The sequence below is a fragment of the Pinus tabuliformis genome, chromosome 7, assembly GCF_031772625.1.
Source record: "Pinus tabuliformis cultivar Carrire ecotype Pingquan chromosome 7, CPIR1, whole genome shotgun sequence".
Taxonomy (NCBI): Eukaryota; Viridiplantae; Streptophyta; class Pinopsida; order Pinales; family Pinaceae; genus Pinus; species Pinus tabuliformis.
Window position 1 is genome coordinate 114,457,825 of NC_142293.1, and position 16,683 is coordinate 114,474,507.

A 16,683-nucleotide genomic window follows, 5' to 3' on the forward strand; every position below is an offset into this window, starting at 1 on the left:
GGGAGGGTGCAACACTAGGACTTCCCGGGAGGTCACCCATCCCAGTACTACTCTAGCCCAAGCGCGCTTAACTGCGGAGTTCTGATGGGATCCGGTGCATTAACGCTGGTATGATCGCACCCGCAAGGATCTCGCCCCCTCCCCCTCTTCAAGGACACCGCCGAGCCACGGGGCCCGTCCACGGCCCTCGATCCGAAACGGTTCGGCGCAGGGGCTCGCCCTCTTCCCCGACTCGGCGGCGCCTCCCGCCCCGCGGGGAGCCAGCGGAAGAACGGACGAGCGAAAATGAAAAGAAGAGAGAGAAGGAAAAGGCGTGAGTTTCGCGACCACCGGCGCGCTCCGTGGAGCGCGCGCGGCCTTTCCGCGAACGATCCGCGGTTCTTCCAGAATTCGAATTCCTACGGAAGTGCATATGATCCACACCTCTTACCCCACTCTCCTCGTGTCATATCCGCAGCGGCGATGCGAACGGTCCTAGATTCATCGCCCACTGCCGCAAAATGCGTCGCCTCCGTTGCACTTCGATCCCGCCCCTGACTTCCGACCAGGGAAAAGAACCTGTTCTCGAATTTCCCTCGGAGCAGTCTTAGAGCGAGTCGCCGTTTCCCTCGGCTACGCTCCCCCTGCCCCCCCTAATGCTCCGGCGATCTCTTCGCTCGCGGGCTCCCATTATAAATCGATATACAAGTAGCCCCACGTCGCAAAAACGACGCACGCAAAAGGGGGGGAGGGTGCAACACTAGGACTTCCCGGGAGGTCACCCATCCCAGTACTACTCTAGCCCAAGCGCGCTTAACTGCGGAGTTCTGATGGGATCCGGTGCATTAACGCTGGTATGATCGCACCCGCAAGGATCTCGCCCCCTCCCCCTCTTCAAGGGACACCGCCGAGCCACGGGGCCCGTCCACGGCCCTCGATCCGAAACGGTTCGGCGCAGGGGCTCGCCCTCTTCCCCGACTCGGCGGCGCCTCCCGCCCCGCGGGGAGCCAGCGGAAGAACGGACGAGCGAAAATGAAAAGAAGAGAGAGAAGGAAAAGGCGTAAGTTCCGCGACCACCGGCGACGCTCCGTGGAGCGCGCGCGGCCTTTCCGCGAACGATCCGCGGTTCTTCCAGAATTCGAATTCCTACGGAAGTGCATATGATCCACACCTCTTACCCCACTCTCCTCGTGTCATATCCGCAGCGGCGATGCGAACGGTCCTAGATTCATCGCCCACTGCCGCAAAATGCGTCGCCGCCGTTGCACTGTGATCCCGCCCCTGACTCCCGACCGGGGAAAAGACCCCGTTCTCGAATTTCCCTCGGAGCAGTCTTAAAGCGAGTCGCCGTTTCCCTCAGCTACGCTCCCCCTGCCCCCCCCAATGCTCCGGCGATCTCTTCGCTCGCGGGCTCCCATTATAAATCGATATACAAGTAGCCCCACGTCGCAAAACGCCGCGCAAAAGAGGGGGGAGGGTGCAACACTAGGACTTCCCGGGAGGTCACCCATCCCAGTACTGCTCTAGCCCAAGCGCGCTTAACTGCGGAGTTCTGATGGGATCCGGTGCATTAACGCTGGTATGATCGCACCCGCAAAGATCTCGCCCCCTCCCCCTCTTCAAGGACACACCGCCGAGCCACGGGGCCCGTCCACGGCCCTCGATCCGAAACGGTTCGGCGCAGGGGCTCGCCCTCTTCCCCGACTCGGCGGCGCCTCCCGCCCCGCGGGGAGCCAGCGGAAGAACGGACGAGCGAAAATGAAAAGAAGAGAGAGAAGGAAAAGGCGTAAGTTCCGCGACCACCGGCGACGCTCCGTGGAGCGCGCGCGGCCTTTCCGCGAACGATCCGCGGTTCTTCCAGAATTCGAATTCCTACGGAAGTGCATATGATCCACACCTCTTACCCCACTCTCCTCGTGTCATATCCGCAGCGGCGATGCGAACGGTCCTAGATTCATCGCCCACTGCCGCAAAATGCGTCGCCGCCGTTGCACTGTGATCCCGCCCCTGACTCCCGACCAGGGAAAAGACCCCGTTCTCGAATTTCCCTCGGAGCAGTCTTAGAGCGAGTCGCCGTTTCCCTCGGCTACGCTCCCCCTGCCCCCCCAATGCTCCGGCGATCTCTTCGCTCGCGGGCTCCCATTATAAATCGATATACAAGTAGCCCCACGTCGCAAAACGCCGCGCAAAAGAGGGGGGAGGGTGCAACACTAGGACTTCCCGGGAGGTCACCCATCCCAGTACTACTCTAGCCCAAGCGCGCTTAACTGCGGAGTTCTGATGGGATCCGGTGCATTAACGCTGGTATGATCGCACCCGCAAAGATCTCGCCCCCTCCCCCTCTTCAAGGGACACCGCCGAGCCACGGGGCCCGTCCACGGCCCTCGATCCGAAACGGTTCGGCGCAGGGGCTCGCCCTCTTCCCCGACTCGGCGGCGCCTCCCGCCCCGCGGGGAGCCAGCGAAAGAACGGACGAGCGAAAATGAAAAGAAGAGAGAGAAGGAAAAGGCGTAAGTTCCGCGACCACCGGCGACGCTCCGTGGAGCGCGCGCGGCCTTTCCGCGAACGATCCGCGGTTCTTCCAGAATTCGAATTCCTACGGAAGTGCATATGATCCACACCTCTTACCCCACTCTCCTCGTGTCATATCCGCAGCGGCGATGCGAACGGTCCTAGATTCATCGCCCACTGCCGCAAAATGCGTCGCCGCCGTTGCACTGTGATCCCGCCCCTGACTCCCGACCAGGGAAAAGACCCCGTTCTCGAATTTCCCTCGGAGCAGTCTTAAAGCGAGTCGCCGTTTCCCTCAGCTACGCTCCCCCTGCCCCCCCCTATGCTCCGGCGATCTCTTCGCTCGCGGGCTCCCATTATAAATCGATATACAAGTAGCCCCACGTCGCAAAACGCCGCGCAAAAGAGGGGGAGGGTGCAACACTAGGACTTCCCGGGAGGTCACCCATCCCAGTACTACTCTAGCCCAAGCGCGCTTAACTGCGGAGTTTTGATGGGATCCGGTGCATTAACGCTGGTATGATCGCACCCGCAAAGATCTCGCCCCCTCCCCCTCTTCAAGGGAGACCGCCGAGCCACGGGCCCTCGATCCGAAACGGTTCGGCGCAGGGGCTCGCCCTCTTCCCCGACTTGGCGGCGCCTCCCGCCCCGCGGGGAGCCAGCGGAAGAACGGACGAGCGAAAATGAAAAGAAGAGAGAGAAGGAAAAGGCGTAGTTCCGCGACCACCGGCGACGCTCCGTGGAGCGCGCGCGGCCTTTCCGCGAACGATCCGCGGTTCTTCCAGAATTCGAATTCCTACGGAAGTGCATATGATCCACACCTCTTACCCCACTCTCCTCGTGTCATATCCGCAGCGGCGATGCGAACGGTCCTAGATTCATCGCCCACTGCCGCAAAATGCGTCGCCGCCGTTGCACTGTGATCCCGCCCCTGACTCCCGACCAGGGAAAAGACCCCGTTCTCGAATTTCCCTCGGAGCAGTCTTAAAGCGAGTCGCCGTTTCCCTCAGCTACGCTCCCCCTGCCCCCCCTAATGCTCCGGCGATCTCTTCGCTCGCGGGCTCCCATTATAAATCGATATACAAGTAGCCCCACGTCGCAAAACGCCGCGCAAAAGAGGGGGGAGGGTGCAACACTAGGACTTCCCGGGAGGTCACCCATCCCAGTACTACTCTAGCCCAAGCGCGCTTAACTGCGGAGTTCTGATGGGATCCGGTGCATTAACGCTGGTATGATCGCACCCGCAAAGATCTCGCCCCCTCCCCCTCTTCAAGGGACACGCCGAGCCACGGGGCCCGTCCACGGCCCTCGATCCGAAACGGTTCGGCGCAGGGCTCGCCCTCTTCCCCGACTCGGCGGCGCCTCCCGCCCCGCGGGAGCCAGCGGAAGAACGGACGAGCGAAAATGAAAAGAAGAGAGAGAAGGAAAAGGCGTAAGTTCCGCGACCACCGGCGACGCTCCGTGGAGCGCGCGCGGCCTTTCCGCGAACGATCCGCGGTTCTTCCAGAATTCGAATTCCTACGGAAGTGCATATGATCCACACCTCTTACCCCACTCTCCTCGTGTCATATCCGCGGCGGCGATGCGAACGGTCCTAGATTCATCGCCCACTGCCGCAAAATGCGTCGCCGCCGTTGCACTGTGATCCCGCCCCTGACTCCCGACCAGGGAAAAGACCCCGTTCTCGAATTTCCCTCGGAGCAGTCTTAAAGCGAGTCGCCGTTTCCCTCAGCTACGCTCCCCCCTGCCCCCCCTAATGCTCCGGCGATCTCTTCGCTCGCGGGCTCCCATTATAAATCGATATGCAAGTAGCCCCACGTCGCAAAACGCCGCGCAAAAGAGGGGGGAGGGTGCAACACTAGGACTTCCCGGGAGGTCACCCATCCCAGTACTACTCTAGCCCAAGCGCGCTTAGCTGCGGAGTTCTGATGGGATCCGGTGCATTAACGCTGGTATGATCGCACCCGCAAAGATCTCGCCCCCTCCCCCTCTTCAAGGGACACCGCCGAGCCACGGGGCCCGTCCACGGCCCTCGATCCGAAACGGTTCGGCGCAGGGCTCGCCCTCTTCCCCGACTCGGCGGCGCCTCCCGCCCCGCGGGGAGCCAGCGGAAGAACGGACGAGCGAAAATGAAAAGAAGAGAGAGAAGGAAAAGGCGTAAGTTCCGCGACCACCGCGGCGCGCTCCGTGGAGCGCGCGCGGCCTTTCCGCGAACGATCCGCGGTTCTTCCAGAATTCGAATTCCTACGGAAGTGCATATGATCCACACCTCTTACCCCACTCTCCTCGTGTCATATCCGCAGCGGCGATGCGAACGGTCCTAGATTCATCGCCCACTGCCGCAAAATGCGTCGCCGCCGTTGCACTGTGATCCCGCCCCTGACTCCCGACCAGGGAAAAGACCCCGTTCTCGAATTTCCCTCGGAGCAGTCTTAAAGCGAGTCGCCGTTTCCCTCAGCTACGCTCCCCCTGCCCCCCCTAATGCTCCGGCGATCTCTTCGCTCGCGGGCTCCCATTATAAATCGATATACAAGTAGCCCCACGTCGCAAACGCCGCGCCACGGGGCCCTTCCACGCGCCCTCGATCCGAAACGGTCTCGGCGCAGGGGCTCGCCCTCTTCCCGACTTCGCGCGGCGCCTCCCACCCCGCGGGGAGCCAGCGGAAGAACGGACGAGCGAAAATGAAAAGAAGAGAGAGAAGGAAAAGGCGTAAGTTCCGCGACCACCGGCGGCGCTCCGTGGAGCGCGCGCGGCCTTTCCGCGAACGATCCGCGGTTCTTCCAGAATTCGAATTCCTACGGAAGTGCATATGATCCACACCTCTTACCCCACTCTCCTCGTGTCATATCCGCAGCGGCGATGCGAACGGTCCTAGATTCATCGCCCACTGCCGCAAAATGCGTCGCCGCCGTTGCACTGTGATCCCGCCCCTGACTCCCGACCAGGGAAAAGACCCCGTTCTCGAATTTCCCTCGGAGCAGTCTTAAAGCGAGTCGCCGTTTCCCTCAGCTACGCTCCCCCTGCCCCCCCTAATGCTCCGGCGATCTCTTCGCTCGCGGGCTCCCATTATAAATCGATATACAAGTAGCCCCACGTCGCAAAACGCCGCGCAAAAGAGGGGGGAGGGTGCAACACTAGGACTTCCCGGGAGGTCACCCATCCCAGTACTACTCTAGCCCAAGCGCGCTTAACTGCGGAGTTCTGATGGGATCCGGTGCATTAACGCTGGTATGATCGCACCCGCAAAGATCTCGCCCCCTCCCCCTCTTCAAGGGACACCGCCGAGCCACGGGGCCCGTCCACGGCCCTCGATCCGAAACGGTTCGGCGCAGGGGCTCGCCCTCTTCCCCGACTCGGCGGCGCCTCCCGCCCCGCGGGGAGCCAGCGGAAGAACGGACGAGCGAAAATGAAAAGAAGAGAGAGAAGGAAAAGGCGTAAGTTCCGCGACCACCGGCGACGCTCCGTGGAGCGCGCGCGGCCTTTCCGCGAACGATCCGCGGTTCTTCCAGAATTCGAATTCCTACGGAAGTGCATATGATCCACACCTCTTACCCCACTCTCCTCGTGTCATATCCGCAGCGGCGATGCGAACGGTCCTAGATTCATCGCCCACTGCCGCAAAATGCGTCGCCGCCGTTGCACTGTGATCCCGCCCCTGACTCCCGACCAGGGAAAAGACCCCGTTCTCGAATTTCCCTCGGAGCAGTCTTAAAGCGAGTCGCCGTTTCCCTCAGCTACGCTCCCCCTGCCCCCCCTAATGCTCCGGCGATCTCTTCGCTCGCGGGCTCCCATTATAAATCGATATACAAGTAGCCCCACGTCGCAAAACGCCGCGCAAAAGAGGGGAGGGTGCAACACTAGGACTTCCCGGGAGGTCACCCATCCCAGTACTACTCTAGCCCAAGCGCGCTTAACTGCGGAGTTCTGATGGGATCCGGTGCATTAACGCTGGTATGATCGCACCCGCAAAGATCTCGCCCCCTCCCCCTCTTCAAGGGACACCGCCGAGCCACGGGGCCCGTCCACGGCCCTCGATCCGAAACGGTTCGGCGCAGGGGCTCGCCCTCTTCCCCGACTCGACGGCGCCTCCCGCCCCGCGGGGAGCCAGCGGAAGAACGGACGAGCGAAAATGAAAAGAAGAGAGAGAAGGAAAAGGCGTAAGTTCCGCGACCACCGGCGACGCTCCGTGGAGCGCGCGCGGCCTTTCCGCGAACGATCCGCGGTTCTTCCAGAATTCGAATTCCTACGGAAGTGCATATGATCCACACCTCTTACCCCACTCTCCTCGTGTCATATCCGCAGCGGCGATGCGAACGGTCCTAGATTCATCGCCCACTGCCGCAAAATGCGTCGCCGCCGTTGCACTGTGATCCCGCCCCTGACTCCCGACCAGGGAAAAGACCCCGTTCTCGAATTTCCCTCGGAGCAGTCTTAAAGCGAGTCGCCGTTTCCCTCAGCTACGCTCCCCCCTGCCCCCCTAATGCTCCGGCGATCTCTTCGCTCGCGGGCTCCCATTATAAATCGATATACAAGTAGCCCCACGTCGCAAAACGCCGCGCAAAAGAGGGGGGAGGGTGCAACACTAGGACTTCCCGGGAGGTCACCCATCCCAGTACTACTCTAGCCCAAGCGCGCTTAACTGCGGAGTTCTGATGGGATCCGGTGCATTAACGCTGGTATGATCGCACCCGCAAAGATCTCGCCCCCTCCCCCTCTTCAAGGGACACCGCCGAGCCACGGGGCCCGTCCACGGCCCTCGATCCGAAACGGTTCGGCGCAGGGGCTCGCCCTCTTCCCCGACTCGGCGGCGCCTCCCGCCCCGCGGGGAGCCAGCGGAAGAACGGACGAGCGAAAATGAAAAGAAGAGAGAGAAGGAAAAGGCGTAAGTTCCGCGACCACCGGCGGCGCTCCGTGGAGCGCGCGCGGCCTTTCCGCGAACGATCCGCGGTTCTTCCAGAATTCGAATTCCTACGGAAGTGCATATGATCCACACCTCTTACCCCACTCTCCTCGTGTCATATCCGCAGCGGCGATGCGAACGGTCCTAGATTCATCGCCCACTGCCGCAAAATGCGTCGCCGCCGTTGCACTGTGATCCCGCCCCTGACTCCCGACCAGGGAAAAGACCCCGTTCTCGAATTTCCCTCGGAGCAGTCTTAAAGCGAGTCGCCGTTTCCCTCAGCTACGCTCCCCCTGCCCCCCCTAATGCTCCGGCGATCTCTTCGCTCGCGGGCTCCCATTATAAATCGATATACAAGTAGCCCCACGTCGCAAAACGCCGCGCAAAAGAGGGGGGAGGGTGCAACACTAGGACTTCCCGGGAGGTCACCCATCCCAGTACTACTCTAGCCCAAGCGCGCTTAACTGCGGAGTTCTGATGGGATCCGGTGCATTAACGCTGGTATGATCGCACCCGCAAAGATCTCGCCCCCTCCCCCTCTTCAAGGGACACCGCCGAGCCACGGGGCCCGTCCACGGCCCTCGATCCGAAACGGTTCGGCGCAGGGGCTCGCCCTCTTCCCCGACTCGGCGGCGCCTCCCGCCCCGCGGGGAGCCAGCGGAAGAACGGACGAGCGAAAATGAAAAGAAGAGAGAGAAGGAAAAGGCGTAAGTTCCGCGACCACCGGCGACGCTCCGTGGAGCGCGCGCGGCCTTTCCGCGAACGATCCGCGGTTCTTCCAGAATTCGAATTCCTACGGAAGTGCATATGATCCACACCTCTTACCCCACTCTCCTCGTGTCATATCCGCAGCGGCGATGCGAACGGTCCTAGATTCATCGCCCACTGCCGCAAAATGCGTCGCCGCCGTTGCACTGTGATCCCGCCCCTGACTCCCGACCAGGGAAAAGACCCCGTTCTCGAATTTCCCTCGGAGCAGTCTTAAAGCGAGTCGCCGTTTCCCTCAGCTACGCTCCCCCCTGCCCCCCTAATGCTCCGGCGATCTCTTCGCTCGCGGGCTCCCATTATAAATCGATATACAAGTAGCCCCACGTCGCAAAACGCCGCGCAAAAGAGGGGGGAGGGTGCAACACTAGGACTTCCCGGGAGGTCACCCATCCCAGTACTACTCTAGCCCAAGCGCGCTTAACTGCGGAGTTCTGATGGGATCCGGTGCATTAACGCTGGTATGATCGCACCCGCAAAGATCTCGCCCCCTCCCCCTCTTCAAGGGACACCGCCGAGCCACGGGCCCGTCCACGGCCCTCGATCCGAAACGGTTCGGCGCAGGGGCTCGCCCTCTTCCCCGACTCGGCGGCGCCTCCCGCCCCGCGGGGAGCCAGCGGAAGAACGGACGAGCGAAAATGAAAAGAAGAGAGAGAAGGAAAAGGCGTAAGTTCCGCGACCACCGGCGACGCTCCGTGGAGCGCGCGCGGCCTTTCCGCGAACGATCCGCGGTTCTTCCAGAATTCGAATTCCTACGGAAGTGCATATGATCCACACCTCTTACCCCACTCTCCTCGTGTCATATCCGCAGCGGCGATGCGAACGGTCCTAGATTCATCGCCCACTGCCGCAAAATGCGTCGCCGCCGTTGCACTGTGATCCCGCCCCTGACTCCCGACCAGGGAAAAGACCCCGTTCTCGAATTTCCCTCGGAGCAGTCTTAAAGCGAGTCGCCGTTTCCCTCAGCTACGCTCCCCCTGCCCCCCCAATGCTCCGGCGATCTCTTCGCTCGCGGGCTCCCATTATAAATCGATATACAAGTAGCCCCACGTCGCAAAACGCCGCGCAAAAGAGGGGGAGGGTGCAACACTAGGACTTCCCGGGAGGTCACCCATCCCAGTACTACTCTAGCCCAAGCGCGCTTAACTGCGGAGTTCTGATGGGATCCGGTGCATTAACGCTGGTATGATCGCACCCGCAAAGATCTCGCCCCCTCCCCCTCTTCAAGGGACACCGCCGAGCCACGGGGCCCGTCCACGGCCCTCGATCCGAAACGGTTCGGCGCAGGGGCTCGCCCTCTTCCCCGACTCGGCGGCGCCTCCCGCCCCGCGGGGAGCCAGCGGAAGAACGGACGAGCGAAAATGAAAAGAAGAGAGAGAAGGAAAAGGCGTAAGTTCCGCGACCACCGGCGACGCTCCGTGGAGCGCGCGCGGCCTTTCCGCGAACGATCCGCGGTTCTTCCAGAATTCGAATTCCTACGGAAGTGCATATGATCCACACCTCTTACCCCACTCTCCTCGTGCCATCATATCCGCAGCGGCGATGCGAACGGTCCTAGATTCATCGCCCACTGCCGCAAATGCGTCGCCTCCGTTGCACTGTGATCCCGCCCCCCTGACTTCCGACCAGGGAAAAGAACCTGTTCTCGAATTTCCCTCGGAGCAGTCTTAGAGCGAGTCGCCGTTTCCCTCGGCTACGCTCCCCCTGCCCCCCCAATGCTCCAGCGATCTCTCCGTTCGCGGGATCCCATTATAAATCGATATATAAGTAGCCCCACGTCGCAAAAACGACGCACAAAAAAAGGGGGGAGGGTGCAACACTAGGACTTCCCGGGAGGTCACCCATCCCAGTACTACTCTAGCCCAAGCGCGCTTAACTGCGGAGTTCTGATGGGATCCGGTGCATTAACGCTGGTATGATCGCACCCGCAAGGATCTCGCCCCCTCCCCCTCTTCAAGGGACACCGCCGAGCCACGGGCCCTCGATCCGAAACGGTTCGGCGCAGGGGCTCGCCCTCTTCCCCGACTTGGCGGCGCCTCCCGCCCCGCGGGGAGCCAGCGGAAGAACGGACGAGCGAGAATGAAAAGAAGAGAGAGAAGGAAAAGGCGTAAGTTCCGCGACCACCGACGACGCTCCGTGGAGCGCGCGCGGCCTTTCCGTGAACGATCCGCGGTCCTTCCAGAATTCGAATTCCTACAAAAGTGCATATGATCTACACCTCTTACCCCACTCTCCTCGTGTCATCATATCCGCAGCGGCGATGCGAACGGTCCTAGATTCATCGCCCACTGCCGCAAATGCGTCGCCTCCGTTGCACTGTGATCCCGCCCCTGACTCCCGACCAGGGAAAAGACCCCGTTCTCGAATTTCCCTCGGAGCAGTCTTAGAGCGAGTCGCCGTTTCCCTCAGCTACGCTCCCCCTGCCCCCCCTAATGCTCCGGCGATCTCTTCGCTCGCGGGCTCCCATTATAAATCGATATACAAGTAGCCCCACGTCGCAAAACGCCGCGCAAAAGAGGGGGGAGGGTGCAACACTAGGACTTCCCGGGAGGTCACCCATCCCAGTACTACTCTAGCCCAAGCGCGCTTAACTGCGGAGTTCTGATGGGATCCGGTGCATTAACGCTGGTATGATCGCACCCGCAAAGATCTCGCCCCCTCCCCCTCTTCAAGGGACACCGCCGAGCCACGGGGCCCGTCCACGGCCCTCGATCCGAAACGGTTCGGCGCAGGGGCTCGCCCTCTTCCCCGACTCGGCGGCGCCTCCCGCCCCGCGGGGAGCCAGCGGAAGAACGGACGAGCGAAAATGAAAAGAAGAGAGAGAAGGAAAAGGCGTAAGTTCCGCGACCACCGGCGACGCTCCGTGGAGCGCGCGCGGCCTTTCCGCGAACGATCCGCGGTTCTTCCAGAATTCGAATTCCTACGGAAGTGCATATGATCCACACCTCTTACCCCACTCTCCTCGTGTCATATCCGCAGCGGCGATGCGAACGGTCCTAGATTCATCGCCCGCTGCCGCGATGCGTCGCCTCCGTTGCGCTGTGATCCCGCCCGCGACTTCCGACCGGGACGATAAATCGGTGCCCCGTTCTCGAACTTCCCTTGGAGCAGTCTCGAGCGAGTCGCCGTTTCCCTCAGTTAGGCCCCCCTCCTTAATGCTCCGGCGATCTCTTCGTTCGCGAGATTCCGTTATAAATCGATATATAAGTGGCCCCACGCCGCAAAACGCCGCGCAAAAAGGGGGGTAGGGTGCAACACTAGGACTTCCCGGGAGGTCACCCATCCCAGTACTACTCTAGCCCAAGCGCGCTTAACTGCGGAGTTCTGATGGGATCCGGTGCATTAACGCTGGTATGATCGCACCCGCAAAGATCTCGCCCCCTCCCCCTCTTCAAGGGAGGCCGCCGAGCCACGCGCAGCGCATGGGGCCCATCCGTGGCCCTCGATCCGAAGCGGCTCGGCGCAGGAGCTCGCCCTCTTCCCCGACTTGGCGGCGCCGCCCGCCCCGCGCGGAGCCAGCGGAAGAACGGACGAGCGAAAATGAAAAGAAGAGAGAGAAGGAAAAGGCGTAGTTCCGCGACCACCGGCGACGCTCCGTGGAGCGCGCGCGGCCTTTCCGTGAACGATCCACGGTTCTTCCAGAATTCGAATTCCTACGGAAGTGCATATGATCCACACCTCTTACCCCACTCTCCTCGTGTCATATCCGCAGCGGCGATGCGAACGGTCCTAGATTCATCACCCACTGCCGCAAAATGCGTCGCCGCCGTTGCACTGTGATCCCGCCCCTGACTCTCGACCAGGGAAAAGACCCCGTTCTCGAATTTCCCTCGGAGCAGTCTTAAAGCGAGTCGCCGTTTCCCTCAGCTACGCTCCCCCTGCCCCCCCTAATGCTCCGGCGATCTCTTCGCTCGCGGGCTCCCATTTAAATCGATATACAAGTAGCCCCACGTCGCAAAACGCCGCGCCACGGGGCCCTTCCACGGCCCTCGATCCGAAACGGTTCGGCGCAGGGGCTCGCCCTCTCTCCCCGACTCAGCGGCGCCTCCCGCCCCGCGGGGAGCCAGCGGAAGAACGGACGAGCGAAAATGAAAAGAAGAGAGAGAAGGAAAAGGCGTAAGTTCCGCGACCACCGGCGACGCTCCGTGGAGCGCGCGCGGCCTTTCCGCGAACGATCCGCGGTTCTTCCAGAATTCGAATTCCTACGGAAGTGCATATGATCCACACCTCTTACCCCACTCTCCTCGTGTCATATCCGCAGCGGCGATGCGAACGGTCCTAGATTCATCGCCCACTGCCGCAAAATGCGTCGCCGCCGTTGCACTGTGATCCCGCCCCTGACTCCCGACCAGGGAAAAGACCCCGTTCTCGAATTTCCCTCGGAGCAGTCTTAAAGCGAGTCGCCGTTTCCCTCAGCTACGCTCCCCCTGCCCCCCTAATGCTCCGGCGATCTCTTCGCTCGCGGGCTCCCATTATAAATCGATATACAAGTAGCCCCACGTCGCAAAACGCCGCGCAAAAGAGGGGGGAGGGTGCAACACTAGGACTTCCCGGGAGGTCACCCATCCCAGTACTACTCTAGCCCAAGCGCGCTTAACTGCGGAGTTCTGATGGGATCCGGTGCATTAACGCTGGTATGATCGCACCCGCAAAGATCTCGCCCCCTCCCCCTCTTCAAGGGACACCGCCGAGCCACGGGGCCCGTCCACGGCCCTCGATCCGAAACGGTTCGGCGCAGGGGCTCGCCCTCTTCCCCGACTCGGCGGCGCCTCCCGCCCCGCGGGGAGCCAGCGGAAGAACGGACGAGCGAAAATGAAAAGAAGAGAGAGAAGGAAAAGGCGTAAGTTCCGCGACCACCGGCGACGCTCCGTGGAGCGCGCGCGGCCTTTCCGCGAACGATCCGCGGTTCTTCCAGAATTCGAATTCCTACGGAAGTGCATATGATCCACACCTCTTACCCCACTCTCCTCGTGTCATATCCGCAGCGGCGATGCGAACGGTCCTAGATTCATCGCCCACTGCCGCAAAATGCGTCGCCGCCGTTGCACTGTGATCCCGCCCCTGACTCCCGACCAGGGAAAAGACCCCGTTCTCGAATTTCCCTCGGAGCAGTCTTAAAGCGAGTCGCCGTTTCCCTCAGCTACGCTCCCCCTGCCCCCCCTAATGCTCCGGCGATCTCTTCGCTCGCGGGCTCCCATTATAAATCGATATACAAGTAGCCCCACGTCGCAAAACGCCGCGCAAAAGAGGGGGGAGGGTGCAACACTAGGACTTCCCGGGAGGTCACCCATCCCAGTACTACTCTAGCCCAAGCGCGCTTAACTGCGGAGTTCTGATGGGATCCGGTGCATTAACGCTGGTATGATCGCACCCGCAAAGATCTCGCCCCCTCCCCCTCTTCAAGGGACACCGCCGAGCCACGGGGCCCGTCCACGCCCTCGATCCGAACGGTTCGGCGCAGGGGCTCGCCCTCTTCCCCGACTCGCGGCGCCTCCCGCCCCGCGGGGAGCCAGCGGAAGAACGGACGAGCGAAAATGAAAAGAAGAGAGAGAAGGAAAAGGCGTAAGTTCCGCGACCACCGGCGACGCTCCGTGGAGCGCGCGCGGCCTTTCCGCGAACGATCCGCGGTTCTTCCAGAATTCGAATTCCTACGGAAGTGCATATGATCCACACCTCTTACCCCACTCTCCTCGTGTCATATCCGCAGCGGCGATGCGAACGGTCCTAGATTCATCGCCCACTGCCGCAAAATGCGTCGCCGCCGTTGCACTGTGATCCCGCCCCTGACTCCCGACCAGGGAAAAGACCCCGTTCTCGAATTTCCCTCGGAGCAGTCTTAAAGCGAGTCGCCGTTTCCCTCAGCTACGCTCCCCCCTGCCCCCCCCCAATGCTCCGGCGATCTCTTCGCTCTCGGGCTCCCATTATAAGTCGATATACAAGTAGCCCCACGTCGCAAAACGCCGCGCAAAAGAGGGGGGAGGGTGCAACACTAGGACTTCCCGGGAGGTCACCCATCCCAGTACTACTCTAGCCCAAGCGCGCTTAACTGCGGAGTTCTGATGGGATCCGGTGCATTAACGCTGGTATGATCGCACCCGCAAAGATCTCGCCCCCTCCCCCTCTTCAAGGGACACCGCCGAGCCACGGGGCCCGTCCACGGCCCTCGATCCGAAACGGTTCGGCGCAGGGGCTCGCCCTCTTCCCCGACTCGACGGCGCCTCCCGCCCCGCGGGGAGCCAGCGGAAGAACGGACGAGCGAAAATGAAAAGAAGAGAGAGAAGGAAAAGGCGTAAGTTCCGCGACCACCGGCGACGCTCCGTGGAGCGCGCGCGGCCTTTCCGCGAACGATCCGCGGTTCTTCCAGAATTCGAATTCCTACGGAAGTGCATATGATCCACACCTCTTACCCCACTCTCCTCGTGTCATATCCGCAGCGGCGATGCGAACGGTCCTAGATTCATCGCCCACTGCCGCAAAATGCGTCGCCGCCGTTGCACTGTGATCCCGCCCCTGACTCCCGACCAGGGAAAAGACCCCGTTCTCGAATTTCCCTCGGAGCAGTCTTAAAGCGAGTCGCCGTTTCCCTCAGCTACGCTCCCCCTGCCCCCCCTAATGCTCCGGCGATCTCTTCGCTCGCGGGCTCCCATTATAAATCGATATACAAGTAGCCCCACGTCGCAAAACGCCGCGCAAAAGAGGGGGAGGGTGCAACACTAGGACTTCCCGGGAGGTCACCCATCCCAGTACTACTCTAGCCCAAGCGCGCTTAACTGCGGAGTTCTGATGGGATCCGGTGCATTAACGCTGGTATGATCGCACCCGCAAAGATCTCGCCCCCTCCCCCTCTTCAAGGGACACCGCCGAGCCACGGGCCCGTCCACGGCCCTCGATCCGAAACGGTTCGGCGCAGGGGCTCGCCCTCTTCCCCGACTCGGCGGCGCCTCCCGCCCCGCGGGGAGCCAGCGGAAGAACGGACGAGCGAAAATGAAAAGAAGAGAGAGAAGGAAAAGGCGTAAGTTCCGCGACCACCGGCGACGCTCCGTGGAGCGCGCGCGGCCTTTCCGCGAACGATCCGCGGTTCTTCCAGAATTCGAATTCCTACGGAAGTGCATATGATCCACACCTCTTACCCCACTCTCCTCGTGTCATATCCGCAGCGGCGATGCGAACGGTCCTAGATTCATCGCCCACTGCCGCAAAATGCGTCGCCGCCGTTGCACTGTGATCCCGCCCCTGACTCCCGACCAGGGAAAAGACCCCGTTCTCGAACTTCCCTCGGAGCAGTCTTAAAGCGAGTCGCCGTTTCCCTCAGCTACGCTCCCCTCCCTAATGCTCCGGCGATCTCTTCGCTCGCGGGCTCCCATTATAAATCGATATACAAGTAGCCCCACGTCGCAAAACGCCGCGCAAAAGAGGGGGGAGGGTGCAACACTAGGACTTCCCGGGAGGTCACCCATCCCAGTACTACTCTAGCCCAAGCGCGCTTAACTGCGGAGTTCTGATGGGATCCGGTGCATTAACGCTGGTATGATCGCACCCGCAAAGATCTCGCCCCCTCCCCCTCTTCAAGGGACACCGCCGAGCCACGGGGAGTTCGGCGCAGGGGCTCGCCCTCTTCCCCGACTCGCGGCGCCTCCCGCCCCGCGGGGAGCCAGCGGAAGAACGGACGAGCGAAAATGAAAAGAAGAGAGAGAAGGAAAAGGCGTAAGTTCCGCGACCACCGCGACGCTCCGGCGCGCGCGGAGCGCGCGCGGCCTTTCCGCGAACGATCCGCGGTTCTTCCAGAATTCGAATTCCTACGGAAGTGCATATGATCCACACCTCTTACCCCACTCTCCTCGTGTCATATCCGCAGCGGCGATGCGAACGGTCCTAGATTCATCGCCCACTGCCGCAAAATGCGTCGCCGCCGTTGCACTGTGATCCCGCCCCTGACTCCCGACCAGGGAAAAGACCCCGTTCTCGAATTTCCCTCGGAGCAGTCTTAAAGCGAGTCGCCGTTTCCCTCAGCTACGCTCCCCCTGCCCCCCCTAATGCTCCGGCGATCTCTTCGCTCGCGGGCTCCCATTATAAATCGATATACAAGTAGCCCCACGTCGCAAAACGCCGCGCAAAAGAGGGGGAGGGTGCAACACTAGGACTTCCCGGGAGGTCACCCATCCCAGTACTACTCTAGCCCAAGCGCGCTTAACTGCGGAGTTCTGATGGGATCCGGTGCATTAACGCTGGTATGATCGCACCCGCAAGGATCTCGCCCCCTCCCCCTCTTCAAGGGACACCGCCGAGCCACGGGCCCTCGATCCGAAACGGTTCGGCGCAGGGGCTCGCCCTCTTCCCCGACTTGGCGGCGCCTCCCGCCCCGCGGGGAGCCAGCGGAAGAACGGACGAGCGAGAATGAAAAGAAGAGAGAGAAGGAAAAGGCGTAAGTTCCGCGACCACCGGCGACGCTCCGTGGAGCGCGCGCGGCCTTTCCGCGAACGATCCGCGGTTCTTCCAGAATTCGAATTCCTACGGAAGTGCATATGATC

General features: G+C 61.6%; 22 non-coding genes across 22 annotated transcripts; all 22 read right to left on the reverse strand.

Moving 5' to 3' along the window:
• Positions 1 to 3: 3 nt before the first annotated feature.
• Positions 4 to 122, reverse strand: LOC149245711 (5S ribosomal RNA). Its single transcript, XR_016267904.1, has one exon. It is a non-coding gene; the product is annotated as a 5S ribosomal RNA (ribosomal RNA).
• A 606-nt stretch (positions 123 to 728) lies between these two features.
• On the reverse strand, positions 729 to 847 carry LOC149245712 (5S ribosomal RNA). The gene has a single exon (XR_016267905.1). It is a non-coding gene; the product is annotated as a 5S ribosomal RNA (ribosomal RNA).
• Positions 848 to 1,453: 606 nt separating this feature from the next.
• On the reverse strand, positions 1,454 to 1,572 carry LOC149245713 (5S ribosomal RNA). The gene has a single exon (XR_016267403.1). It is a non-coding gene; the product is annotated as a 5S ribosomal RNA (ribosomal RNA).
• A 606-nt stretch (positions 1,573 to 2,178) lies between these two features.
• On the reverse strand, positions 2,179 to 2,297 carry LOC149245714 (5S ribosomal RNA). Its single transcript, XR_016267906.1, has one exon. It is a non-coding gene; the product is annotated as a 5S ribosomal RNA (ribosomal RNA).
• Positions 2,298 to 2,902: 605 nt separating this feature from the next.
• LOC149245715 (5S ribosomal RNA) lies at positions 2,903 to 3,021 on the reverse strand. Its single transcript, XR_016267468.1, has one exon. It is a non-coding gene; the product is annotated as a 5S ribosomal RNA (ribosomal RNA).
• A 593-nt stretch (positions 3,022 to 3,614) lies between these two features.
• Positions 3,615 to 3,733, reverse strand: LOC149245716 (5S ribosomal RNA). Its single transcript, XR_016267907.1, has one exon. It is a non-coding gene; the product is annotated as a 5S ribosomal RNA (ribosomal RNA).
• Positions 3,734 to 4,337: 604 nt separating this feature from the next.
• Positions 4,338 to 4,456, reverse strand: LOC149245717 (5S ribosomal RNA). Its single transcript, XR_016267389.1, has one exon. It is a non-coding gene; the product is annotated as a 5S ribosomal RNA (ribosomal RNA).
• A 1,157-nt stretch (positions 4,457 to 5,613) lies between these two features.
• LOC149245718 (5S ribosomal RNA) lies at positions 5,614 to 5,732 on the reverse strand. The gene has a single exon (XR_016267908.1). It is a non-coding gene; the product is annotated as a 5S ribosomal RNA (ribosomal RNA).
• Positions 5,733 to 6,336: 604 nt separating this feature from the next.
• On the reverse strand, positions 6,337 to 6,455 carry LOC149245719 (5S ribosomal RNA). Its single transcript, XR_016267909.1, has one exon. It is a non-coding gene; the product is annotated as a 5S ribosomal RNA (ribosomal RNA).
• Positions 6,456 to 7,061: 606 nt separating this feature from the next.
• Positions 7,062 to 7,180, reverse strand: LOC149245720 (5S ribosomal RNA). The gene has a single exon (XR_016267911.1). It is a non-coding gene; the product is annotated as a 5S ribosomal RNA (ribosomal RNA).
• Positions 7,181 to 7,786: 606 nt separating this feature from the next.
• Positions 7,787 to 7,905, reverse strand: LOC149245721 (5S ribosomal RNA). The gene has a single exon (XR_016267912.1). It is a non-coding gene; the product is annotated as a 5S ribosomal RNA (ribosomal RNA).
• A 606-nt stretch (positions 7,906 to 8,511) lies between these two features.
• LOC149245722 (5S ribosomal RNA) lies at positions 8,512 to 8,630 on the reverse strand. The gene has a single exon (XR_016267913.1). It is a non-coding gene; the product is annotated as a 5S ribosomal RNA (ribosomal RNA).
• A 603-nt stretch (positions 8,631 to 9,233) lies between these two features.
• On the reverse strand, positions 9,234 to 9,352 carry LOC149245723 (5S ribosomal RNA). Its single transcript, XR_016267914.1, has one exon. It is a non-coding gene; the product is annotated as a 5S ribosomal RNA (ribosomal RNA).
• A 611-nt stretch (positions 9,353 to 9,963) lies between these two features.
• LOC149245724 (5S ribosomal RNA) lies at positions 9,964 to 10,082 on the reverse strand. Its single transcript, XR_016267915.1, has one exon. It is a non-coding gene; the product is annotated as a 5S ribosomal RNA (ribosomal RNA).
• A 596-nt stretch (positions 10,083 to 10,678) lies between these two features.
• LOC149245725 (5S ribosomal RNA) lies at positions 10,679 to 10,797 on the reverse strand. The gene has a single exon (XR_016267917.1). It is a non-coding gene; the product is annotated as a 5S ribosomal RNA (ribosomal RNA).
• A 604-nt stretch (positions 10,798 to 11,401) lies between these two features.
• LOC149245726 (5S ribosomal RNA) lies at positions 11,402 to 11,520 on the reverse strand. Its single transcript, XR_016267918.1, has one exon. It is a non-coding gene; the product is annotated as a 5S ribosomal RNA (ribosomal RNA).
• Positions 11,521 to 12,684: 1,164 nt separating this feature from the next.
• Positions 12,685 to 12,803, reverse strand: LOC149245727 (5S ribosomal RNA). The gene has a single exon (XR_016267919.1). It is a non-coding gene; the product is annotated as a 5S ribosomal RNA (ribosomal RNA).
• Positions 12,804 to 13,409: 606 nt separating this feature from the next.
• On the reverse strand, positions 13,410 to 13,528 carry LOC149245728 (5S ribosomal RNA). The gene has a single exon (XR_016267920.1). It is a non-coding gene; the product is annotated as a 5S ribosomal RNA (ribosomal RNA).
• A 605-nt stretch (positions 13,529 to 14,133) lies between these two features.
• LOC149245729 (5S ribosomal RNA) lies at positions 14,134 to 14,252 on the reverse strand. Its single transcript, XR_016267921.1, has one exon. It is a non-coding gene; the product is annotated as a 5S ribosomal RNA (ribosomal RNA).
• Positions 14,253 to 14,857: 605 nt separating this feature from the next.
• LOC149245730 (5S ribosomal RNA) lies at positions 14,858 to 14,976 on the reverse strand. The gene has a single exon (XR_016267923.1). It is a non-coding gene; the product is annotated as a 5S ribosomal RNA (ribosomal RNA).
• A 599-nt stretch (positions 14,977 to 15,575) lies between these two features.
• LOC149245731 (5S ribosomal RNA) lies at positions 15,576 to 15,694 on the reverse strand. The gene has a single exon (XR_016267924.1). It is a non-coding gene; the product is annotated as a 5S ribosomal RNA (ribosomal RNA).
• A 584-nt stretch (positions 15,695 to 16,278) lies between these two features.
• On the reverse strand, positions 16,279 to 16,397 carry LOC149245732 (5S ribosomal RNA). Its single transcript, XR_016267925.1, has one exon. It is a non-coding gene; the product is annotated as a 5S ribosomal RNA (ribosomal RNA).
• Between the last annotated feature and the right edge of the window lie 286 nt (positions 16,398 to 16,683).